Consider the following 18867-nt stretch of genomic DNA (forward strand, 5'->3'; position numbering starts at 1 on the left):
TTAAAAACTTTTTAAGTTCTACTGTTCCTTTTGCAATTTTTGTCCAAACTCGATACATTTGCAACTTTGTGGTCAAAAATAGTAAAAATAACTGAATGTGTGCTGCATGTAGTGATCACTGTAATTTCATGTACTACATGACATCACACAAGACTGCCCTGATTACAGACACGTGTTTCTGTTACAAACGCTTGGCTGCAGGGGCAGAGTTTGAAGTGTGGACCAATCACACTGCTGCTTATACCTCCAGACCCCTCCCCTCCTCCCTCTTTAGTCCTTTAGTCCTCCAGACCCTCCTCCCCTCTCACTTTCCCCTTTAAACCTCCAAAACCGCGCCCCTCCTCACACCCTCCCTTTAGTCCTCCAAACCCCGCCCCTCCTCCCCCCTCACTCTTCCCTGTAGTACTCCAAACCCCGCCCCTCCTTCCCCTTTAGCCCTCCAGACCCCTCCCTTCTCCCCCCCCACTCTTCCCTTTAGTCCTCCAAACTCTCCCCTCCTCACTCTCCCCCTTTTAGTCCTCTAAATCCACCCCTCTTCCCCATTCAATCTTCCTCTTTAGTCCTCCAAACCCCTCCACTCTCCCCCTTCAGTCCTCCAAACCCCTCCGCACTCTCTCCTCCCTTTAGTCCTCGTCTTGGTGTCTTTAAGCGAGTATTTGTAAACAGAGCAGATCTTTAGCGCGGGAGAGAAACACACAGTGAAGTGTAAGAACATCGGCGTGTGCACATTCCCACCGGTGGCTTTTTAGCAGCTGCCTGTTTTGTTTACAGTCATTTCTTCCGACGTGAAGGCGGCGTTTTGGGGGAGCCGGGGCCAGTCGGGACTTGTTAACAGCTCCGCTACAATCCGTGGGAGGGGGAAGACATTTTTAGACGCACAAAAACACTAAATAACAGGCGCCGAATACAGATAAATGCAGTAGCGAGCGACGCCGAGGTGAAAAATTAATGAAACGAGCGAAAACGTGTGAAGAGTATGAATTATTAAAAGAAAAACGACCAGAGTTTGACAGAGGAGAGAGAGAGAGAGGTGGGGTCAAGGGAAGGGCATCTGATTAAAAATACAACATTTGCTTCACAGGTTAGTAATAAAACACAGACACGTTCAGGTTTTATTTTCTCTGATTTTATTTTGAAAAATGCTCGATTTCGTTACTTAAAGGTTGTATAGAAGATTTTTCCAAGGAAAGAGAAACGCAGCGACTGTTTGTCCATTTTCAATTGTCGCACTTCGCTCCTCTTCCCCGTCTCTTCTTCTTTCAGCTACGTCAAAAACAGACTCTTTTCTGGCGAACTGGTCGTGAATTTTTTTCTGCCGTCACAACAAACTTTGTGTGAGAAGAAGCTACAGTTCGAAAAAGACGCTAAGAACCGCTGTGTTGGTTGAGTAAACAGCATCAGTGCATGAGGTAAACGTAAACCACATAATCCCAGCGCGTCGACAACTCAGTGACGATACAAACGTAGGGAGTTTGATTGACAACCCAACAGCCAATAGAAAAAGAGGTAGCGTTGTTTTCTATTGGCTGATGTTTATCTGCCCCCATCACATCCACAGTTGATGGATTTTCATTCTTTTTTTTTTTTTGGTCATCATAATTACAAGGCTGCTGCATCTCTATAATTTTATTTTGAACTTTCATAGACAATTTGAAACAAAAAAAAAAATCCTCCATACAACCTTTAAGTAAAAGTACCAGAGCCAAAATATCTACTTAAGTATTAAAGTAAAAAGTAAAAGTATTTCATGCATATTTTAAGTTCTTATAAGGCTTCAACTGTGGAGATGTTAATAAAGATTTATGCTGAATAGATTTTTTGCTTTTTTTCCGTTTTTTTTTGTTTTTTTTTCATTAAACCGTACAGCAGCAGCAGCATCTCGAGACGGATTCTCATGAGTTTCGTAAATATTCTGAGAATCCATCTGTTACGACCGAACTCTGCAGGGGACGGAGGAAGTAACTAAAGAACCGACACGTAAAATGGTCAAACTAAAGTTGTAATTTATTTAAAAGGAATGTAAAGGTGAAACAAAAGGGGAATATTTATAATAATTAACAATAGGAGGCTTTAAACAGAGTAGATAAACGTATAACTGAAAGTGACAGAATTAGGTTGTACAAATTATATTAACACAAACACCAGAATAATCGAGTCTCTTTAAATCACAAATGAATACGAGTGTCTTGACCAAAAGCTGCTCAAGAGAAACAAGTGTCACTTAGCTCACAGGCAGAACAGCTGTTAGGAATTACTGGTCGAACCCAAATATGCAGAGAAAGAAAGAAAAAAAAAAGGTATTTTATTTAGGGGTGTCAAATTATCGCGTTAATTGCGATTAATTAATTACAGTCATATTTAGCGCGTTATGTTTTTTAATCGCGTTAATCTCATTTTTAATCTCTAACTTTCCTGTTTCTGTGTGAGTTGCTTTATTATAAAACCTGTTTTTATGTGTTGTTGGGACAACAACACACAAAAAAAACAACACATTTATATATTTTTTTATTTCGGTAATTCCACTCATTGCCAGAAACCCACACAGAACGCACGCAGTAAGAGCGATGTAAACGTCATGTTCAAGTTGGCGGCATCAGTCGCACAATGGACGAGGTGGAAGAGCCAGTAGAACAGAGTCAGCAGTGCACAGGTAAAAAACACATTTGTGTCTTGGAAATTCTTCTCCCGACGTGAAATATAAAAGAAAATAACAAATATAAAATCGCCTACAACTTAAATGTCACTGGTGAAAACAACCTGCATAGGCTCATGATGTCTGCACTACTGTCCTATACACACACACAGACACACAGTTTCTTTCCGTAGTTACTGCGCGGACACCGACGTGCTCCCGTGAACCGTGTACGTTTTCTCGCGTATGCTGTGTAAACCGCGTTTCCTCCTGTGCACCTCTAAACCAGAATTTTTGATCTGCCACAATAATGTAATAATGAATTTAAATGAAAATACCTCAAATTGAAGGCTTTTCTCAGCAATTTTTAGGTGAGATTAATTAGATTAATTAATTACAGATCATAATTAATTAATCTCTAAAAATTTTTTTAATCGCATGACAGCACTAATTTTATTAACAAAAATAATCTTGGAGGGGGGATAGATTCCAGGGGAGGCAGGACGGGTCCATGTTGGCTGGAAATGGGAGGTACGAGGTGATGGAGGCTGACCAGAGGCTGACCAGAGGCTGACCAGAGGCTGACCAGAGGCTGACCAGAGGCTGACCAGAGGCTTACGGAAACAGGTGGCAACAGGATGAGGCCGGCTCCAAACAGAAGTGCTGGGGATAGGACAAAAACAAACTGGTAAGTATCAAAAGTCTTCAGAATTCTCAAAAAACCATACAAAAAGCCTGAGTTGTTCACCACTAGAACAATGGACTGATGTGGCACTGAAGAGAAGGTCAGCAGGTCTTTTATGGCAGGAGATGATTAATTGATGAGTATCAGGAGTGGAGCTCAGCAGGTGCGTGATTGGGATCCGCCCAGGAAACGCCAAACAAGGTAAGGAGACAAGAGAGAGGGAGCAGGGAAAGGAGGGGTAGGAGGAGCGTCAGGGGGGCGGGTCCCTTTAAGGTGCGGCAGCTGCAGGTGAAGGTTCAGGATTGGTCAGGCGTTAGAGCGATGCACCAATCAGCCGGAAGAGCTCCAGGTGCCAACTTGAAATGAATCCACCAGATTCAGGAACTCAAGCCCCATTACATGTACGAGGGTATTTTTAAAAACAGAGACGTTTCCCTTTGTTTGTCTCCATCTTTTACACGTGAACAATGAATCTGAAAATGAATATTTCTAAAAACTCCAGTGGAGATTCTGGAAAACTACAGTTTAGTGTTTGCATGTAAAGTGAGATAAACTGAGTTTCAGGAGCTGATGTGCCAGAAGTGTGACCAGTGTTTCCCTTTTGCTCTGATGATGATGATGATGATGATGATGATGATGAAGCATCAGAGCAGCAGTCGTGTTTCTTCTGGTGAAACACTTTTCATGTGTTTGCATTTGCACACAGCTGATGTTTTATATTCATGTCCAGAGACAAATGACCTCAGAGGTCTGTGATTTTACCACTTCTTTACAGATCTGTGGAGAGGCAAGCCCGCTCACTAATGCATGTTTTTCAAGGTATTTTTGAGTTAAAATTACACCTGTAATGAAATAAATGCTGCAGGTTTGAGAGGTTTGGTGTAGTTATGACAGCACTCAATGGAGTATTTATGCAGATTTATGTAAACAAAAACTTTTTCTGAAAATGATGCTGTGTGCACGATGTTAATTTGGGAAACGGAGGGAGGGAAATATTTGTTTCTCAACGTACCCGGCGATGTGTAAACGTCACCTTAAACATATACATCTACAGGAGGAGCTGAAGCCCTGTGGCTGTTGCACCATCGTCCATCAGGCTGCGCAGAGTCAACATGTAAGACAAGTTTATTTGTACACAAAGTAATTCAAAGTGCTTTACAAAATAAGAAATACATTAAAATCATAATAAAAACAAATCAAAACATAAATAATCACAAAGATTAAAATTAAAAAAGAGAGACATAGGACTAAACCAGCACTAAAAAAGGACTAAACCAAGACTAAAACCAGGACCAAAATCAGGATTTAAACAGGACTGAACCAGAACTAAAACTAGGACTAAACCAGGACCAAAATCAGGACTAAAAACAGGTCTAAATCACAACTAAAACTAGGATTAAACCAGGACTAAAACCAGGACCAAAATCAGGATTAAAACCAGGTCTAAACCAGGACTAAAACCAGGTCTCAAGCAGAATTAAACCAGAACTAAACCAGGAGTAAAATTAGGACTAAACCCAGGTCTAGACCAGGATTTAAACAGGACTAAACCATGCCAAAAATTGCAGGACCACAAAAAACTGCATTCACAGGGCGGAGGCTTGGCTCTTTACCTCTTTACCTTCTCCACGGTAAAAAAAAAGTTACACAGTGCAGCTTTAAATCTAGTAAATTTCACCGACTCCTTCAAACTAAATAATTTAACGTGAAGACATGAGGAAACAGGACTAAAACCAGGTCTCAACCAGAACTAAAACTAAGACTAAAGCTCGGACTAAACCAGGACCCAAAATCAAGATTAAAACCAGGTCTAAACCACAACTAAAACTAGGATTAAACCAGGACTAAACCAGAACTAAACCAGGACTAAACCAGGACCAAAATCAGGATTAAAACCAGATCTAAACCAGGTCTAAAATCAGGACTAAAACTAGGTCTTAACCAGGTCTACGCCGGGACTAAAATCAGGATTAAAACCAGGACTAAACCAGAACTAAACCAGACTAAAGCAGAACTAAACCAGGACTAAACCAGCACTAAAAAAGGACTAAACCAAGACTAAAACAAGGACCAAAATCAGGATTAAAACCAGGTCTAAACCAGGACCAAATCAGGATTAAAACAGGACTGAACCAGAACTAAAACTAGGACTAAACCACGACTAAAACCAGGACCAAAATCAGGATTAAAACCAGGTTTAAACCAGAACATAAAACTAGGACTGTACCAGGTCTAAATCAGGACTAAACAAGGACTAAAATCAAGACTAAACCAGAACTAAAAGTAGGACTAAACCAGGATTAAACCAGAACTAAACCAGGATTAAAACCAGGACCAAAAAAAAAAAAAAAAAAAACTTCAAACAAATCATTTCAGGACCACAAAAAACTGCATTCACAGGGCGGAGGCTTGGCCTTTACCTCTTTACCTTCTCCACGGTATTAAAAAAAGTTACACAGTGCAGCTTTAAATCTAGTAAATTTCACCGACTCCTTCAAACTAAATAATTTAACGTGAAGACATGAGGAAACGACCACCGGCGCTGGCCCGTCACAGAGCTCGCCGCTCCCGGTCCTGACATGAATTATAGAGACAAACACGAGAAGCGGCGTTTCCAGAGGGAGCCCGAACGCACCGTCCTTGGTCCGGTCCTCCGGCATGTCATAACTGTCCATCACTTCCTGTCAGGCCCCGTCAAAATAAGAGACAGCGCTCCGGCGTGCGACCCCGGCGGAACGGCAGCGCGCTCCGCCGGTGTGCGCACCTGTCAGCGCCCGCGTCAATAATTCAGCGAGGGGGAGGCAGGTGTGAGGACGGGAGCGCCGCACGATCAAACCAGCCAGGTCCATTTGGGGTTTAGAGGCTTATTTCCCGTGTTCTTCGTCATGTGTCAGGACGGAGCTTCACACGGACGCAGGACGAGGACGAGGACGGGACGGAGACGGGGACGGAGACGGAGACGGGACGGGGTCGGGCGGAGGGAGTGAACCTGCACAGGGGCCAAGGACGGAGGAGGAAGAAAACGGCAGAACGGACCTTCACTTTCACTAGTTTAAAGATGATGAGTTTAAAAATGTTTAGTCCAATTGTGATGAAATTTCTATCACTTGCATCAGGATTAAAACCAGATCTAAACCAGGACTAAAACCAGGACTAAATCAGAACTAAAACCAGGACTAAAACCAGGACTAAACCAGATCTAAACCAGGACTAAAACAGAACTAAAACTAGGACTAAAACTAGGACTAAAACCAGGACTAAACCAGGACTAAACCAGGACTAAAACCAGGACTAAAACCAGATCTAAACCAGGACTAAACCAGATCTAAACCAGATCTAAACCAGGACTAAAACAGATCTAAACCAGATCTAAACCAGGACTAAACCAGATCTAAACCAGGACTAAACCAGATCTAAACCAGATCTAAACCAGATCTAAACCAGATCTAAACCAGGACTAAACCAGATCTAAACCAGATCTAAACCAGGACTAAACCAGATCTAAACCAGGACTAAACCAGCACTAAAACACCTACAGAAATGCACAACATTTACTATGGGGAGAAAAAAAAATAACTTTGACATTAATTGGTGAAACTTTGCAGAACTTTCACTGATCCTGATCATAAAAGTCAATGAGACCTGTGCCCTGGTTTTTACACTTTTGCCTCTAGAATCATTCACTTCTCCCACAATCCACTGTGCAGATTCTTCATTAAAATCTTCTGCATAAATAAACTCAACTTTACAACATATAAACCATAAACACTGTAGATCCACATCAGCCCGTTTGATCAGATAATTCAGCTGTGATCACATTTGTTTACGTTTTACAGAAACGAAACTTAAGACCGTTTGGCTAATTAGCATAAACTGTTAGCGGCGATAAAAACAACTCGCTCCTTGCGCCGCTGATGCGATCAGTTTCTTTTGGACTAAATGACACGACTCTGTGGATTATGTGTGTTATTTCTGTGACAGAAGAGGTGCTGATGATGGTAAGTGTGTTCTGTGCATATAGAGTATAGGAGATAGTTCATGTTTTAGCTTTTCAGCGTCACACGAGTGCAGGTCGTACGAGTGCAGATTGTACGTGTGCAGGTTTAGCGCAGCTCTTAATTTTACAGTCATTTCACTCGTTTGGTCACTTTATTTATGTTGGTCAATTTATTTATGTCACTACTGTTGTGGTGAAAGGCTGGAAAGTGTCTTTTGGACGCATGTGACTCAACTTTATGTTGCAGTAACCGGGATACTGCGTTTACATGCCACAAGTATCCCGGTTACTATCGGAATAAACCAGCTACAGTAACCCGGTTTCTAATAACCGGGACACTGCCATAACCGCAGTGTAAACTGCGTTTACATGCACCATCAAGAAACCGGGATACTCAAAAAACCCGATCATAACCGGGTTATTGATGTGCATGTAAACACAATCACTGTGTAATAGTCAAACAAATATATAAATTCAATGTTTAATATACACATGTGATGCACTCAAAAAACTGCAGCACTTGGTACAGCCTTGGAGAGATGGTGCGGTAAGGTCCAAATCGGCTCTATTCACGCTTACGTCACAAACCAGCATGAAGTTTGGAAACATGCAATAACAGTTTTCTGAAAAGTGACCGGCTTCTCTCGGCCTTCAGGCGTCACGTTGAAATGGTCTGTGTTATTACTCTGCACTGTAAATGTAAAAATCCTCTTCACATCGTCACCATGAGAAGACTCATGCTCTCTTCTCTCTTTCTGTACATCTAGTCTTCCTCTCGACAACAGAGCGATTTGGATGAATTAAAGTGCATGAGTAGAGTCTGTTTCACTGCCTGTAGCGCCTCCTGTGGCTCGTCCTGGAACTGCAGCGGCTCCTTCACAAACACAAACACAAACATTAGTCACTTTTTAAACACAACACTATGCAAATGCCTCTTCTCTCCTCCTCTCCTCCCTCCTTCAGTTTTCACTTCTGTCCTGCTCCCTCACTTTGCTGAAGGTGAGTGGAGTCCCTCTCACTTGTCTCTCTCTTTCACACACACACACACACTCTCTCTTCCTCTTCCTCTCTTTCTTTCTCTCTCTCTCTCTATCACATTCTGACGGCGGAGTGTCAGCTGCGTCGCCCTGTCATGTTCCCGTCACACCTACTCCTGTATCTGCCATCTCCTCTCCTCTCCTGTCTCCTCTCTCCTTCACTCTCTCTCTCCTCTCCTGTCTCCTCTCTCCTTCACTGTCTCTCTCCTCTCTCCTTCACTCTCCTCTCCTGTCTCCTCTCTCCTTCACTCTCTCTCTCCTCTCTCTTTCTCTCTCTCCTCTCCTGTCTCCTCTCTCCTTCACTCTCTCTCTCTCCTCTCCTGTCTCCTCTCTCCTTCACTCTCTCTCTTCCTCTCCTGTCTCCTCTCTCCTTCACTCTCTCTCTCCTCTCTCCTTCACTCTCTCTCTCCTCTCCTGTCTCCTCTCTCCTTCACTCTCTCTCTCCTCTCCTGTCTCCTCTCTCCTTCACTCTCTCTCTTCTACTGTCTGCTCTCTCCTTCTCTCTCTCCTCTCTTCTCTCTCCTTCTCTCTCTCTCTCCTCTCCTGTCTCCTCTCTCCTTCACCTCTCTCTCCTCTCTCCTCACTCTCTCTCCTCTCCCTCTCTCTCTCTTCTACTGTCTCCTCTCTCCTTCTCTCTCTCTTCTCTCCTGTCTCCTTCACTCTCTCTCTCCTCTCCTGTCTCTCTCCTTCTTCTCTCTCTCTCTCCTCTCCTGTCTCCTCTCTCCTTCTCTCTCTCCTCTCCTGTCTCCTCTCTCCTTCACTCTCTCTCTCCTCTCCTGTCTCCTCTCTCCTTCTCTCTCCTCTCCTTCTCCCTCTCTCTTCACTCTCTCTCTTCTACTGTCTCCTCTCTCCTTCTCTCTCTCTTCTCTCCTGTCTCCTTCACTCTCTCTCTCCTCTCCTGTTTGCTCTCTCCTTCTCTCTCTCTCTCCTCTCCTGTCTCCTTCACTCTCTCTCTCCTCTCCTGTCTCCTCTCTCCTTCTCTCTCTCTCTCCTCTCCTGTCTCCTCTCTCCTTCTCTTCTCCACTCCTTCTCCTCTCTCTTCACTCTCTCTCTTCTACTCTCCTCTCTCTTCTCTCTCTCCTCTCCTGTCTCCTCTCTCCTTCTCTCTCCTCTCCTGTCTCCTCTCTCTTCCTCTCTCTCCTCTCCTCTCTCCTTTCTCTCTCTCCTCTCCTGTCTCCTCTCTCTCTCTCTCCTCTCTCTCTCTCTCTCTCCTGTCTCCTTCTCTCTCTCTCTCTCTCTCCTTCTCTCTCTCCTCTCTCCTTCTCTCTCTCCTCTCCTCTCCTGTCTCCTCTCTCCTTCACTCTCCCTCTCCTGTCTGCTCTCTCCTTCTCTCTCTCTCATCTCCTCACTCCTTCAGTCTCTCTCCTCTCCTTCTCTCTCTCTCTCCTCTCCTGTCTGCTCTCTCCTCTCCTTCTCCCTCTCCCCTTCTCTCTAACTCTCCTGTCTGCTCTCTCCCTTCCTACTCTCTCTCTGCTCTCCCCAGATAGGACAGGAGAGAGAAAGAGAGAGAAGGAGAAAGCAGAAAAAAAAGAGAGAGAAGGAGAGAGCAGACAGGAGAAGAGAGAGAGAATGAGAGGGGAGAGAGAGAAGAAGAAGAGAGAAGGGGAGAGAGAGAAGGAGAAGAGGGAGAGGAGAGAGAGAGAGAGAGGAGAGGGAGGAGAGAGAGAGAGAGAAGGAGAGAGGAGAGACAGGAGAGGAGAGAGAAGGAGAGAGGAGACAGGAGAGGAGAGAGAGAGAAGAGAGAGAGAGACAGAGAGAGGAGAGAGAGAAGGAGAGAGGGGAGACAGGAGAGGAGAGAGAGAGAGAGAGAGAGAGAGAGAGAGAGAGAGAGGAGAGGAGAGAGAGAGAGAGAGAGAGAGAGGAGACAGGAGAGAGAGAGAGAGAAGGAGAGAGGAGACAGGAGAGAGAGAGAGAGAGAGAGAGAGAGAGAGGAGAGAGAAGAGAAGGAGAGAGGAGAGAGAGAGAAGGAGAAGAGAGAGAGAGAGAAGGAGAGGAGAGGGAGAAGGAGAGAGCAGACAGTAGAGGAGAGAGAGAAGGAGAGCAGAGAAAAGAGAAGGAGAGATCGCCCCAAATTAGGTCCTGGTCTCAAATAAAAGCCTGGTCTGTTACGTGATTAAAACAAACAAACACGGATTTTATTTTGTATTTTACGGTAGATTATTTCAAACTAAAGTTATTCCTCGTTTACCTCACACATTCAGAGAGAATTCGCAGCGATGCCAAAACTAAACAAATAGCATGCTAAAATGCACTTCCTGGTGATTGGACACAGCTGCTTATACATTACATCTGTTCTGGGGAAAGACACATTTTACTCAAACGCTCGGGAACGGCTCCTTTAAGCAAATATTTACATTTTTTAAACGGCTTTAGATGAAGATGTAAACGAGAGAGGACACGCCGCTCGCTTCTCGCCAGATCCCATCGCGAATTCAAACATAACTTTATTGTTCTAGCAGCAGATTTGCGCTAATGCTCCCGTCCCAGTGATACGTCTTCTTTTGCCGAATGTGACAAAGCTAATACCGCCATATGTTCACACCGCGGAGCCCCATTCGTCAAAAAAAAAAAAAAAAAAAAAAAAAAACTGCACGGAAATGACTCCAGAATTCAGAAATAATGATAAATCGTTGAAAAGCGAGAGGAACGAGAGGAAGTGACATGAGTTTGAGTCGAAACTGTTCCAAAAGGCATTAAAATCCCATCGAGGAGGAAGCCAGCGTGTCCCGCCAAAACAAAAGCCCCGCACTTCCAGAACACGCCGCCGGTCCGGAGCCGATCGCAAACGGGACGCAATATGGTGACGGCGAGGAGTGCTGACTCAGAGTCCCACGATGCATCTGTGCTGGATCGGCCAAAACTACAGCCCCAGGACTAACTTTTTTATTTTATTTTATTATTTTTTAAACAAATTGGTGAAGGTTTGAGCAATGTCAGACGTATTAAAGGGCCTTATCTTTGGTCAGCATAAACAGACCTCGAGCAAAGTCGTGCACCGGGTCGGGTGTCCGCAAAAAGTTGCAGAAACGGGCGGGTTTTAACGTTCGGGAATTTTACGAGCAGTTAGTGAAGCGTCCGATGCCCTGAAAACAAGTGACGTTTCTCCTCTTTTTCCCGGAACGATGGATCAGACCGAGAGAGACTTTAGTGTTTTTATTCCATAAAAATAAAACCATCAGAGAAGGTGAACGGCTCGGCGGCTACGCTCCTGGTTTAGTCCTGGTTTAGTCCTAGTTTAGACTTTGTTAATTCCTGGTTAAAACCTGGTTTAGACCTGGTTCAGTCCTGATTCGGTCCTGATGTAGTCCTGGTCCAGTTCTGATGCAGTCCTGGTTTAGTCCTTTTCAATCCTGCTGTAGTCCGAGTTCAGCACTGGTTTAGTTCTGGTTCAGTCCTGGTTTAGACCCGTTTTAGTCCTGGTTCAGTCCTGGTTTAGTTCTTGTTCAGTCCTGGTTTAGTCCTGGTTTAGATCTGGTTTAGACCTGGTTTAGTCCTGGTTCAGTCCTGGTTTTAGTCCTGGTTTAGATCTGGTTTAGAGATCCTGGTTTAGTCCTGGTTCAGTCCTGGTTTATCTGGTTTAGTCCTTTAGTCCTGGTTTAGTCCTGGTTTAGTCCTGGTTTAGTCCTGGTTTAGATCTGAGATCTGGTTCGTTTAGACCTGGTTTAGTCCTGGTTCCTGGTTTCTGGTTAGTCCTGGTTTAGACCTGGTTTAGGTTTAGACCTGTCTGGTTTAGACTGGTTTAGTCCTGGTTCAGTCCTGGTTTAGTGGTTTCCTGGTTTAGTCCTGGTTCAGTCAGGTCTCCTGGTTTAGACCTGGTTTAGGGTTCAGTCCTGGTTAGTCCTGGTTCTGGTTTAGACCTGGTTTAGTCCTGGTTTAGTCCTGGTTTAGTGGTTTAGTCCTGGTTTAGGTTTAGTCCCTGGTTGGTCCAGTGGTTTAGATCTGGTCCCTGGTTCTGGTCCTGGTCCGGTTTAGAGTCTGGTTTAGTCCTGGTCCTGGTGGTCCTGGTTTAGACTGGTTTAGTCCTGGTTTAGTCTGGTTCAGGTCCTGGTTAGTCTCTGGTTTAGAGTCTGGTTTAGGTCCTGGTTAGATCTGGTTTTTCCAGTCCTGGTTCGTCCTGGTTTAGTCTCCTGGGAGGTCCTGGTTAGATTTTCTGGTTTAGACCATTTTAGTCACCTGGTTTAAAATCGGTTGAAAAAAACTGTTTATTATGGTTTTTTTTTTTTTTTGGTTGGTTGGTTAGACTAATAAAGTTCCTTGGTTTCCGTTTTCTTAGTTTTGGGTATTCCAAATCTGACACACGACTGTGTCCAAATCTTCTGGTCTTCCGGTCTGTCCGGATGGTCCAGTTTTGGTTTCAAATCTGGTCAGTGGAATCTGTTCAAAATCCATTACAGTCTGGACAAGTCAGGTCCTCGTAATGATGACAGAAGTCCCGGAATGAAAAAATCTATCAACTGTGGTCCCGACCTGAATAAACATGGCCAGTCTGAACGGCTGTCAAATTCTATTGGCAGAGGTCGTCCAATCAAAACTGAAAACTCCATCTATCTGTAAGTGATTTTTTTTTTTTTTGCGGCGCGCGGGAAATAAAGACGTGGTTTACGCGGTTTTTCTTAGAGACTTTTAAATTGAAAAAACTGTCCTCGACCATTTCGCACAAAATTATTGCGACGGACGGAGGAATCGACCGGTTCGCCGCAAAAGAAAGTCCGTTTTTAAGGTCGCTGAAAGAAGAAAAGAAGCGGAAAAGGAGCGAAGACAAACTGAGGTGCTTCTTGGAGATTCAAAGCGATGGCGAACCAAAGAGACGAAGGGTCTAAAAACTGATGCGTTGGTCGCATCTTGAAAACTCAGGGGCCCATGTGAGACTTTTCGCAGCAGACTTTCGCTTTTAACAAAATGCAGCCTTACAGACTTTTTCAAGACTGTGCTTCCTTTTTAATCTCACAAGTTTGTTGCGATGTCGGACTTTCTTCCAGACCGGTTCGCCAAAAGGAAAGTCCGTCCAGATCGTTCTTGTTTAAAGGGTCCAGCGTGTTTTGTTAATGGGCAATGGTCTCCTCCCTCCATCTCCAACACTGGATCTCCTCAGGGTTGTGTACTGTCACCTCTCCTTTTTATTCTGTACACGGACAGCAGCAGATCCTCAGAGGAAAATCGACGCCTAATCAAATACTCAGATGACACGGTCCTGGTGTCGCTGCTTTCAGGATCTGAGAGAAATCATGGTCCTGCACTGGAGCAGTTTGTCCAGTGGTGTGAGGAAAACTACCTGGATTTGAACGTTGCCAAAACTAAGGACATGCTGATTGATTTTACACACACACAGTGTTAGTGTCGTCCACGGTGATGATGTGGAAATAGTTGACAGCTATAAATATCTGGGCACCGTGATGGACAATAAACTGAAATTTGACCTAAACACTGAAAACGTCGTCAAACGAGGGCAGCAAAGAATATATTTGTTGAGGAAACTGAACTCTTTTAACGTGAACAAAATTATTCTTAACAATTTTTATTGCTCTTTTATTGAAAGTCTTCTTACTTTTTCTTTTATTTGCTGGTTTGAATCCTTGACTGCGAAGGATAGAAACAAACTTCACAATATTGTTAAAACCTGTTCAAAAATCACAGGGATCAAACTGAGGGACCTGCACTCTTTGTGGGAGGAGCAAGGTGCTGAGCAAAGCCAAGTGTCTCCTGGCTCAGCCGCTCCATCCTCTGGCTCCTGATTTGATCCTGATGCCTTCAGGGTGTCGGTTTTATGCTCCAGTACAGAAAACCAAAAGGTTTTCTAATTCTTTTGTGCCCAGTGATATTAAATTATTAAATTCTAAGGGTACAGTTTTATGATAGTTTTATGAAGTTTTACTCTGCAATGTGTTATTTATTTTGAGTTCCACTGGTGGACGACAATTGGACTGACACACTGTGTGTTTGTTTGTGTTTGTGTTTGCTCGGAGATGCTGCAAATGAATTGCCTTATGGGATCAATAAAGTTTTCTGAATCTGAATCTAAATTATTTCTAGACAGGAAACTTCAACAGTAATTTTGAACACGCAGTGGCTGTAAACAAACGTGATTTCTAGAGTAAAAAGGCGGGAGGAGATGTTTCTACTGAGGCTGTGGAGGAGGACCTTTAAATCATTTAATTTACAGACTTTGTTGTCGTCCTCGTAGACGTTTGACCGTTGACCCGTCCTTCAAAACAGGTTCTACGTCTTCTGATCGCTCGCCTCAAAGTTTGTCCTGTAAATCTGTCCATTCTCCTCCTTGTCTCTCGTCCCCTCCTCCTCTGTCCCCTGCGGATTGTCCTCTGCGGTGCCCCGTCGGCGGGTGATGGACAGGTGAGGTTTGGAGGTGATGGACGCGCTGGGGAACAGGTAAGTGCCGCCGGGCTGTTTTCCATGATTACATTTACATCCACAGGGCCATAGAGTGTAAACAGGCCCATCCGTCTGCGCTCCTGTCACCATAACGCTCCCATAACAGCGCGGGCAGATGAACTACTGCGCCGAGACAAGGGGCATGACCGCGCGGGGAGGGACCTGAGCAAGACCTGGTTCAGGACCGGTTCAGGACTGGTTCAGAGTTAGTTCAGACCGGGTTTGTGGGATCTGCACATCCGTCTGAGCATCGTAATACTTCTACAACAAAACTGAGACTACAACAAGAGGCATAACAGCACTTGGAAAGACCTGGTTTAGACCTGGTTCAGACTTGGTCCGGACTTGGTTTCAGACCGGGTTCAGACCTGGTTCAAACCTGGTTCAGACCTGGTTTGTGGGATCCGTCTGAGCACTTGTCATCACTTCTTTAACAAAACTGAGACTACAACAAAAGACATGACAGAGGGAGGGACCTTGGGTAGACCTGACGAAGACCTGGTTCAGACCTGGTTTCGGACCTGGTTTGGACCTGGTTCAGACCTGGTTTGACCGGGTTTGTGGGATCTGTCCATCCGTCTGAGCACCCATCATCATAATACTTCTTTAACAAAACTGAGACTACAACAAGAGGCATGACAGCACTTGGAAAGACCTGGTTTAGACCTGGTTCAGACTTGGTCCAGACTTGGGATCAGATAGGGTTTCAGACCCGGTTTAAACCTGGTTCAGATCTGGTTTGTAGGATCCGTCTGAGCACTCATCATCACTTCTTTAACAAAACTGAGACTACAACAAAAGGCATAACAGCACTTGGAAGGACCTGGTTTAGACTTGGTTCAGACCTGGTTTAGACCTGGTTCAGACCTGGTTTAAACCTGGTCTAGAACTGATTCAGACCGGGTTTGTGGGATCTGTCCATCCGTGTGAGCACCCATCATCATAATACTTCTTTAACAAAACTGAGACTTACAACAAAGGCATGACAGCACTTGGAAAGACCTGGTTTAGACCTGGTTCAGACTTGGTCCGGACTTGGTTTCAGACCGGGTTCAGACCTGGTTTAAACCTGGTTCAGACCTGGTTTGTGGGATCCGTCTGAGCACTTGTCATCACTTCTTTAACAAAACTGAGACTTACAACAAAAGACATGACAGAGGGAGGGACCTTGGGTAGACCTGACGAAGACCTGGTTCTGACCTGGTTCGGACCTGGTTTGGACCTGGTTTGGACCTGGTTTGGACCTGGTTTGTGGGATCTGTCCATCCGTCTGAGCACCCGTCATCAGAGGCATGATCGCACTCGGAAGGACCTCGTTTAGACTTGGTTCAGACCTGGTTCAGACCTGGTCTTGACCTGGTCCAGACCTGGTTCAGACCTGGTCCAGACATGGTTTAGACCTGGTCCAGACCTGGTTTGGACCTGGTTTGGACCTGGTTCAGACCTGGTTCAGACCAGGTTTGTGGGATCTGCACATCCGTCTGAGCACCTGTCATCATAATACTTCTGTAACAAAACTGAGACTACAACAAGAGGCATGATCACACTTGGTTCAGACCTGGTTTGGACTTGGTCCAGACCTAGTTTAGACCTGGTTTAGATCTGGGTCAGACCTTGTTCAGCCCTGGTTCAGACCAGGTTTGTGGTATCTGCCCATCCCTCTGCTCACCTGTCACTATAACACTCTTATAAAGGTTCTGGGAATAGAACAAAGGCATGATCACACTGGGAGTGAGTGTGAATTAGACCTGCTTCAGACCTGGTTTAGACCTGGTTCAGACCTGGTTTAGACCTGGTTCAGACCTGGTTTAGACCTGGTTTAGACCTGGTTTAGACCTGGTTAGACCTGTTTCAGACCTGGTTAAGACCTGGTTTAGACTGGTTAGACCTGTTTAGACCTGGTTTAGACCTGGTTTAGACCTGGTTCAGACCTGGTTCAGACCTGGTTTAGACCTGGTTCAGACCTGGTTCAGACCTGGTTCAGACCTGGTTCAGACCTGGTTCAGACCTGGTTTAGACCTGGTTTAGACCTGGTGAATGGTATCTGCCCATAACGATTTTATATCAGATGAACAGGCAAATGAGTATGACTCAAAGACCTGTTTCAGACCTGAATAAGACCTAGTTTAGACTTGCTTTAGACCTGGTTTAGACCTGGTTTTAGTCATGGTTTAATCATGGTTTTAATCTGATTTTAGGCCTGGTTTAGACTTGGTTTTAGACCTGTTATAGACCTGATTAAATCCTGTTTTAGTCCTGGTTTAGTCATGGTTTAGACCTGGTTTAGACCTGGTTTTAGTCCTGGTTTAATCCTGGTTTTAGTTCTGGTTTTAGACCTGTTTTTAGACCTGGTTTAGTCCTGGTTTTAGTTCTGGTTCAGTTGTGGTTTTAATCCTGGGTTAGTGCTGGGTTTAGACCTGATTTAGATCTGTTTTAGTCCCAGTTTTAGACATGGTTTTAGTTTTGGTTTAGTCCTGGTTTTAGTCCCTGGTTTAGTCCTGTTTAGTCCTGGTTTAGCCCTGGTTTAGTCCTGGTTTAGTTCTGGTTTAGACCTGGTTTAGTCTTGGTTTTAGTCCTGGTTTAGTCCTGTTTTAGTCCTGGTTTAGAGATGTGTATTGGAGGGGATTTGCTCTGATTTAGGACATTTAAAGTTAAATTTTTCTATCACACCGTTCTTACTTTGTTATATTTCACCCATTGCACCTGCCGTCTCCCTGCCCCTGCCCCTGCCGTCTCCCTGCCCCTGCCGTCTCCCTGCCCCTGCCGTCTCCCTGCCCCTGCCGTCTCCCTGCCCCTGCCGTCTCCCTGCCCCTGCCCCTGTCTCTCTGAGGAAGACATCAGCTCGTCGTTCAATCCCCTCGGCCATTATTCCCCGCGACGCTGATCGTGTTGGTGTTACGGCGAGCGTGCACGAGGGTGATAGGGGCGTGCACGAGGAGGTGTGGGGGGGGGCGTGCACGTGAGCGACCTTGTGCACACGGCCCCGCGCTGTGATGGACAGACACATAAAGAGGACTCAATGTCGGGGGAAATGGAGTGGAGAGAGTCGTCCATGAACCCGGGTCGGCCCCTGTCTGCTAACAACAAGAGAACAGAGACGCTGCACGTACACGCACAAAAGACCGGGGTTAGACCGGGGTTAGTCCTGGTTTAGTCCCGGTTGGGTCCTGATGGAATGCGGGACTGTGGACTGTGTAATTAAAGGTTCTATCATTACACAATAGTGACTCTTGTGAGCGATAAGAATCCGTTGTTTTTCAAAATAAAACCAAAAATATGAAAACGAAAAAGCAACAGTTTTCTTCATTATTTGTTTCCAAAACCAAAATAAAAAAAAAAAAAAACAGATAATGGAGAATGATTCTGGGACCTGGTCCTGGTCTCAGTCCTGGTCTGGTCCCAGTCCGAGTTCTGGTCTGGTCCCGGTGTGGTCCTGATCTCAGTCCTCCTTTGGTCCCGGTCTCAGTCCTGGTCTCATTTTTGGTCTCAGTTCTGGTCTCTGTTCTGAGCTGGTCTCGGTCGCACTCTTGTTCTCAATCCCAGTCTCAGTCCCGGTCTCAGTCCCAGTCTGGTCCTGATCTCAGTCATGGTCTCAGTCCCACTCTGGTCCTGGTTTCACTCTCGGTCTCAGTCTCAGTCTTGGTCTCAGTCCCAGTCTCAGTTCTGGACTCAGTCCTGGTCTCAGTTCTGGTCTCAGTCCCAGTCTGGGCCTGGTCTCAGTTCCGGTCTCCATCCTGGTCTCAGTTCTGGTCTGGTCCCAGTCTGGTCCTGATCTCGGTTCCAGTCTCAGTCTCAGTCTCATTTCTGGTCTCAGTTCTGGTTTGGTCCCAGTCTCAGTTATGGTCTCAGTCCCGGTCTCCGTCCTGGTCGCCGTCCTGGTCCAGATCCCGGTCTGGTCCTGGTCTCAGTCCTGATCTGGTCCCGGTCTCACTCCTGGTCTCAGTCCCAGTCTAGTGCCAGTCGTCCCGTCATCACTTGGGAAGTAAAAACAAGTTTGTGGAGCATCGTGTGAAAGTAGTTCGTAGTTGTAGCTCCGCTGTTTCCCGTTTGTCTGTGGTTTACTTAAACTGTTTTCTGCAATAACGTCACATGATCGAGAGTATCAGTGTTTTCAGGAGTCCACGCGGTG

Source organism: Boleophthalmus pectinirostris, unplaced genomic scaffold (genome assembly GCF_026225935.1).
Source record: "Boleophthalmus pectinirostris isolate CB_2022bp ecotype Guang Dong unplaced genomic scaffold, ASM2622593v1 HiC_scaffold_3, whole genome shotgun sequence".
NCBI lineage: Eukaryota > Metazoa > Chordata > Actinopteri > Gobiiformes > Gobiidae > Boleophthalmus > Boleophthalmus pectinirostris.